This window comes from Zalophus californianus, chromosome 6 (genome assembly GCF_009762305.2).
Source record: "Zalophus californianus isolate mZalCal1 chromosome 6, mZalCal1.pri.v2, whole genome shotgun sequence".
Lineage (NCBI taxonomy): Eukaryota > Metazoa > Chordata > Mammalia > Carnivora > Otariidae > Zalophus > Zalophus californianus.
In genome coordinates this window covers 145,487,681-145,495,978 of record NC_045600.1, presented here as the reverse complement: position 1 = coordinate 145,495,978, position 8,298 = coordinate 145,487,681, and positions in this window count along the sequence as shown.

Here is an 8,298-nt window from a genome sequence, read left to right as displayed (position 1 = left end):
AAGAACAAACATTGTGAAGATGTCAATGCTACCTAGAGCAATCTACACATTCAATGCAATCCCCATCAAAATACCATCCACTTTTTTCAAAGAAATGGAACAAATAATCCTAAAATTTGTATGGAACCAGAAGAGACCCCGAATAGCCAGAGGAATATTGAAAAAGAAAAGCAAAGCTGGCGGCATCACAATTCCGGACTTCCAGCTCTATTACAAAGCTGTCATCATCAAGACAGTACGGTACTGGCACAAAAACAGACACACAGATCAATGGAACAGAATCGAGAGCCCAGAAATGGACCCTCAACTCTATGGTCAACTCATCTTTGACAAAGCAGGAAAGAATGTCCAATGGCAAAAAGACAGTCTCTTCAACAAATGGTGTTGGGAAAATTGGACAGCCACATGCGGAAGAATGAAACTGGACCATTTCCTTACACCACACACAAAAATAGACTCCAAATGGTTGAAAGACCTAAACTTGAGACAGGAGTCCATCAAAATCCTAAAGGAGAACACAGGTAGCAACCTCTTCGACCTCAGCCGCAGCAACTTCTTCCTAGAAACATCGCCAAAGGCAAGGGAAGCAAGGGCAAAAATGAACTATTGGGATTTCATCAAGATAAAAACTTTTGCACAGCAAAAGAAACAGTCCACAAAACCAAAAGACAACCGACAGAATGGGAGAAAATATTTGCAAATGACATATCAGATAAAGGGCTAGTATCCAAAATCTATAAAGAACTTATCAAACTCAACACCCAAAGAACAAATGATCCAATCAAGAAATGGGTAGAAGACTTGAACAGACATTTTTCCAAAGAAGACATCCAAATGGCCAACAGACACATGAAAAAGTGCTCCACATCACTCGGCAACAGGGAAATCCAAATCAAAACCTCAATGAGGTATCACCTCACACCAGTCAGAATGGCTAAAATTAACAAGTCAGGAAACGACAGATGTTGGCGGGGATGCAGAGAAAGGGGAACCCTCCTACACTGTTGGTGGGAATGCAAGTTGATGTAACCACTCTGGAAAACAGTATGGAGGTTCCTCAAACAGTTGAAAATAGAGCTACCATACGATCCAGCAATTGCACTACTGGGTATTTACCCCAAAGATACAAATGTAGGGATCCGAAGGGGTACGTGCACCCCGATGTTTATAGCAGCAATGTCCACAATAGCCATACTGTGGAACGAGCCAAGATGTCCATCGACAGATGACTGGATAAAGAAGCAGTGGTATATATATACACAATGGAATATTATGCAGCCATCAAAAGGAATGAGATCTTGCCATTTGCAACAACTTGGATGGAACTGGAGGGTGTTATGCTGAGTGGAATAAGTCAATCAGAGAAAGACATGTATCATATGACCTCACTGATATGAGGAATTCTTAATCTGAGGAAACAAACTGAATGTTTTTGGAGTGATGGGGTGGGAAGGATGGGGTGGCTGGGTGATAGACATTGGGTAGGGTATGTGCTATGGTGAGCGCTGTGAATTGTGCAAGACTGTTGAATCACAGATCTGTACTTCTGAAACAAATAATGCAACATATGTTTAAAAAAAAAAAGAAAAAGAAGAAGATAGCAGGAGGGGAATAATGAAGGGGAGTACGTCAGAGGGGGAGACGAACCATGAGAGACGATGGACTCTGAAAAACAAACTGAGGGTTCTAGAGGGGAGGGGGGTGGGGAGATGGGTTAGCCTGGTGACGGGTATTAAAGAGGGCACATTCTGCGTGGAGCACTGCATGTTATGCACAAACAATGAATCACGGAACACTACATCAAGAACTAATGATGTATCGTGATTAACATAACAATAAAAAATTTTTAAAAAATAAAAATTAATAAAAAAAAAAAAGAATGCACCTCAGAGCCGAGGCTGGGAGAGGAGAGAAGTTACTGCCTGCCTCCCACCCTGTACTGGTCGCGAGCTGCCACTGGGGTGTGAACGCCTCTGTAATTCAGGTTTGCACATGTGCCCGGATGACAGGGTTCTGCAAGGAAGGGGGAGGGGGAGGAAGATGGGGGAAGGGGGAGGGGGAGCGGGAGGAGGAGACAGCAGTGAGGAAGGCCTGATCGTACTTGCCAGCCTAAGCATCATCCGTGAAGCTGACTGCAGCCCCTGGCCAACCACAAGGTAGAGGGGACCAGAGAGCATCGGAATCCGGGCCCAGCTGCACACCTGACGTTGCTGGGTCGAGGTACCGGATGTAGCTCTGACGTCAGAGGTCATCTCCACCGGGCATCATCCTCCCTAACTGCAGACAATGGTGTAGGATTTCCGTGGCTGGCCAGAACATTCCAATTTAAGCTGAGCCGCGTGTCTGTCTGTGATATCTGCCTATTCCCATGTTCTCTTTATCTCTGGACCTCAGATTTTAGACCCCTGTAGCATCTCCGTTCCTACAACTTTAGCATGCCTAAGAACCCCCTGCAGTGCTTGTCTTAAATGCAAATCCCAGTTCCCTGCCCCCAGAGATTCTGACTTAGTAGGTGGCCTAATTTAGCAGATAGACCTTAAGTAGGTGGACCTCACTCTCCAATAGAACGTTCTGTGACAGTGGAAATGTTTAACCCCTGCCCTATTCAGAACGGTAGACACAAGAAATGTGGTTAGTACGACCAAGGAAGTGAATTTCAAATTTCATTTAATTTTAATCTATTTAAATTTTAGAAGCCATCTGTGACTGGGGTTACCACGGTGAACGGCACAGCTCCGGCCCTTGCTACTCAGAACACCCAGCACAGGCGGCATTGCCGGGAAAGGTTGTCAGAAATGCAGAATTTCAAGGGCATTTGAGACCTACTGAATCAGCACCCGCATTTTAACCAGATCCCCAGGCAATCTGTCGATAGAGACTGATACCCTCCGGAAAATACCGTGCCTGAGATGGCCCACTGCTGAACCATCCACCGCTAACACGCCTCTCTTGTGGCAGACTGATTCTAGTAGCCAACCGTGTAATCTAGTCCCTACCCGCAATGCCGGTCCTGACGTAATGAGCACTGTTGGTCTGAGAGGAAAAGAGGCGTGTGTCTGTGACGGGAGACATGAAGAGAAGTCGAGGCTGAGCTGGAAAGGGTCCTGCGTGCGTGCCAAGGGTTTGCACTTCACTCGCTGGGCAACAGAACCATCCAGTGTGGGCAAGTGATGCAAGTAATGTTTTATGACAATAACGTGAGGCAACATGGCAGACGGGTGTGTTGGCGGAGGAGGTGATCATGCTAATCTCCACTGTCCACTGGTTTTTGTATTCGGCATCATTTCAGGGAGTAACACTTGCTACCTTATCGAATCCCTAGATCTGAGGCACAGTAGAAATTTAGGACTTACAACAATGTATCTCTTCCACAGTATCAACATCCGAGTAAGCGGGCGAGTATTGGGATGCCCAGATCTCCAGAATAATCCTGTATTCTTTATCTCTAAGCTTGGGAGCAAATAAAGACTTTCTGCATTTCAGTCCTGAAGAGATTACTTCTCAGTGATAAACCAAATAAATGTTTGCCCTTTATAGTAAAGCGAACTCTTTGGGATTTGATTCACCATTGAAACAACTGTTTGCTGCAAAAGCACACTTTTTAAACGTACCATGTTTAAGATTAAAAGTATAAAGAAGATATTCACAGGACACATAATAACCAAAACCATGAAACACGATAGATTTTCCTGCAGATACCTTGTCAGTTGGTATTCACATGTTCTGTTGGGTCAGAATAAACCAAAAATATTAACATTAACCACAAATAACAAATATTATGATGGAAAACAGTTACTACGGACAGTGGGAAGAGGTCGATGAAATGAAAAGAAGTGGGAGATTGAGATGGTGTTTCTAGTCTTTTGTCTAGTCCCAGAAATCCCTCGCTGCCCCGCAGAGGGCAGATCCTGGTCAGCGGGGGAGTCTGATGGGGAAGAACGAGAGACGGGTCTGCTGTTTCCCGCTGACAGCATTCTGTGACGTGCCCTGTTGTTAAAGACCTAACTGAAGTTACTCCTTCTATGCAAACATCGTCAGCAAAAGAACAGCCCCAAGCAGAGCATCCAGATGAAGATGGGGAGACGGCTGCTGGGCCACGGGGGCCAGACATGACGGGGTCACAGAGGGGCAGCACCAGCAGGAGATGAGATGCATGCCCGAGGTCAGGGGGGCCAAGGGAGAGCGGGGGCCGTGCAATCACGAGCCGGCAGCTCAGGCGGGGCCCCTCTGCGGAGTGACAGGCAAGGCCAGCCCTCTAACCCCCGGGCCAAGCGCACGGGCCTTACAGTACCAGTGCCTCCACGTGGGGGACAAACCCCAGGAGTGGGCCAGTGGTCCACTGGCATTCGGGAAGAAACTAGAATCTCTCTTTGTATTTGCTTTTTTGTCTTTACAAGACAAGAAGTTTTGCTAAAAGTTCAAATAGAGACTGATATCAGCCCCTCACTGTGCCTGCCGTCAGAAGTCCCACGTCAGATTGGTACGGGTTTGGGTTCAGGTTAGGGTTCAGGTTCGGGTTCAGGTTCGGGTTCAGGTTAGGGTTCAGGTTAGGATTAAGGTTAGGGTTCGGGTTCGGGTTTGGGTTAGGGTTCGGGTTCGGGTTTGGCTTAGGGTTCAGGGTTAGGGTTAGGGTTCGGGTTTGGGTTCAGGGCTAGGGTTTGGGTTAGGGTTAGGGTTACAGTAGCTGTGCTGGGGGAACAGGATGGGGACATGGGATATTGGTGGGTGGAGGTAGTTCGCCGTCAGCCTAGTTTGGCATCCGATGCTTTTCCTCTAGTCCCGGAAACGAGGATTTACCCATGCAGTACATGGCTCTCACTGAGCCAACCCTCTTAAAATGCATAAGTAGCTTTAAACGACTCTTACAGAGATACAGCAAACCAAGGATTATTCTTCGGAGGCAAGCAGGAATCAGCAACAGTAGTTGATGTTTCTGCTCCTGATTAAAGCTACTCATCAGCTCTACGACAAGGGAAAGCAGTAACATCTGTCTAGAAGGAAGCCCCCAAATCTGAAATTTTCACAAAGATGCTCTAGCAGGAATCTGTGCTCATCACAGTTAATGATGAGCCTCTTCCTACATAAGGAAAAGTGAGAAGCCACCACGGTCAACAGATGCTACAGACCCAGAAGATGAAGATGAACCTCTATGAAGTTTCAGTAATAGCTACTATCTCAAAATACTAATTCTAATACATTTTCAATAATGTTCACTAAATGCAATCATAAATGTTTATAAGTCGTTAAGGAACAAAACACAAACAGGAGCATACCATCTGTAAACACTTGTTCTCATGGCCACAGAGTATGGGTGAAACTCATGCAACAGTTGGGGAAAAAACCCTGGAAAAAAAAAAACATGTTTTACTGGATAACAGGGGGAAAAAACACTGCAGACAATCCAATGACGTAAGTTCTGGAAATAAATTTTTCAGGGTGGGAGTTTGGGTAAAAGGACAGAAGCTTCCGGCAGATCCCAGCTTATGGTCTCATCATGAGAAGAATGAATGAAAGGTTCAGATATTAAATACATCAAAGTCATGAGGAGGGTAGGGGTCTCAAAATTAGCTGACATGTTAACAAAGACCATGTTTTGGGACAAATGACCTAAGTCTAGCTGTGACAGGATTCCTCTGGTTGGCATTTGTCTGGAGCAGGGTGGACCCCCATCAAGGCTCAGCCACAGCATCCCCTCATCGTTCACAGACAAGAAATGCACTACGTGATCGACGTGATTCTATCCCACAGAGGATTCTATTCCACAAAACAGAATATTCACAATATTTTAGGCTATGAGTGACCCATGAAAAATATTTTGGTTCACCTACATTTCTCTGACAATCTCAGGGTGAAATGCTTTTAAAAAGAGCCGTGAAGCTTCAAGATGAGTTTGCATGTACTTTTCACACAAAGGTGAGTGCTCCACATTTTCTGACTTTCCTGTGGTACCAATGGCCACCAATGGCCCGCTCCCTAAGCATACCGCCACAGAATAAATACACCTGATCTGAATCTCGCAGGGAGAAGTCACGTTCCACCGATGAGACAGAAGGGTCATCTTGCAACACATGGGGCGTGCACTGGAAATGGATATCAATTAAAAAAGAGAAAAAGACCTCTGCAAAATGGGTAAACAGCATTGAAAATTTTAACAAGTGTAGCAGTGCTTCTGTATGGATCTGCTTATCTCTAGAAGGTATTGTTTTCAGCTATAAAAGCCCTTCAAACCCAACATTGAAATAAACTGAAATTAGAACCAGACGTTTCAACCATTCCAAGGGGATTAAAATAAGGTTTTCAAAAACAGTAAATTTCCAAAAAATCTCCATCCCTGCTTTCCCTTTTAGAAATTAAGTACATCACAGATTACTGATAATAGACGGTTTCAATTGTTTCTTCCCTTTTATTTGTGCGTGTTTCCTATTGTGCATAAGATGTTATCTGGAAAGCAATTTGTTGTTTATTTTTAAGCATATAAGCCTATATTTGGGGAGGGGGTACCCAGTCATGAGAGATCAGCCCCACTAGGAAGGGCAGGAGGCCAGGAGGGATGATGACCATGAGATGCATGAAGGGGGCCGAGCAGCACAGACCACGGGACACACACGGACCAGTCCTGGAGGGCCACACAGCCGCAGTAACAGAAACTGTGTTCTAGAATAATCCAGCCCGGAGACAATGCTGAAGGGGCAGAATCTTGGCAGCAGATGGTGGCCAACACACAAAGCAGCAAGGGCACAACACAGACTGGGCAGCCTGCACGCCGCCCGTCCCTTCCTCGAGAATTTACTGGCTATTATTTTGTGCCGGGGACCGCGGTGAACCACACACTCCCATGACCATGCCCGTGAGGAGCTCGTGGGCTCATGCAGGGGATAAGTGTGCAAACACACGATTAAAATGCAGTGTGACCATTAAATGATCTCTGAAAGAGAGAAGTGGAGAACGGGGGCCAGGACCCAGGCTTCTGCATGGGGCCGTCCACACCTAGACACACGCATCACTCCCAGGTTAGCAGGACCGGGTGACTGCACGTTCTTAGTTACATCTGCTGGTGGACTAGACTCTACAGTTTACCTTCTCGGTAAATTACACTCAGTTCTACAGCAGGGCAGCATCGTGGACGGACGTTCAGATCCGGTGGCTGTTCGTCTTCCACTGGACCGTCCCCTCCCCCACGCCCCGAGCACACTGGCTCGCTTCCTGGGTTCGAGGCCTTGTCCTCAGCCTCTGCTTATGCCCTGATGGGCGTTACCTGTGTTGTCGGGGTTTTCCCGTTCCCAATACGCTCTGCACAATGACTACCACAAAATCCAGGCCACCAGGGTTACTGTTTCTGGGTGGGAGACCTGTAGCCCTCTGGCCTTCTGGAATCTCATGAAATCTCACATTTTAAAATATTTTTTACTTTTATGTATAAATCACCAAGTCACACATGCTATTATCCAAAGAACATAGATCCATGCTTTAAATGCAACCCTTCTGCACATTCCCTTACCTCATTCTCACAAACTCTCAAACACCAACCGTATGTGCAGGTGTCTACGACGTACAGGAAATGGTGAGCATCATCCCTCCTCTTTGGAGCTCGCGGCCCAGGGAAAGGGCAGACGTGACAACCAACAGTCGATGCGCACGACACAGGGGGACATGGCCAGGGCTCTTTAAACAGGCAGAGCAACACTAACTCTGGGGACGTAGAGGAAGACTCCACACAAGAGGAGACGCCCGAGCTGAGTCTTGAAGGACAGACGGGAGCTTCCGGGTGAACAAAAGGAGAAAGGGCTTCACAGCCGGTGGAGAAAGCTCGCTGACAAGGTGCAAAAGGCAAGGAGACACCCCTGCTGCTCCAGGAAGGGCACAGACGTGAGCATCTGCAGAGGGGGCCTCCTGCAGGAGAAGGCAGCCGGTCACCCCCCGTTACCCACAGGCCCTGAATGGCCAGACTCCCAGATTCATGCTTTGTGAAGTCACTCGGACTGGAGTTTGGGCAACAGGGAAGACAGCGCCAGACTGCAGGCAAGAGAAGCCAGATGGGAGTCTCCTGCCCATTCGGCTCAGAAACGCCGCGAGCCTGGACAAGGGGACGGGGAGGGGAGAGACCCGGCATCAGCGGCACCCCGGAGGCAAACAGCACAGGACCCGGCACAGGCGGGGCGCAGGGTGGGGATGAGAGCAGCGTCTAGGAAGACTCCCGGGTTTCCGGTCACGAGCAAGGCTCCCCCACAAAATCCCCGCTCCCACGCCGGGATGCCATCTGCCGGCGCGCAGCCCACGGCGCATTTCATTTCCAAAGCA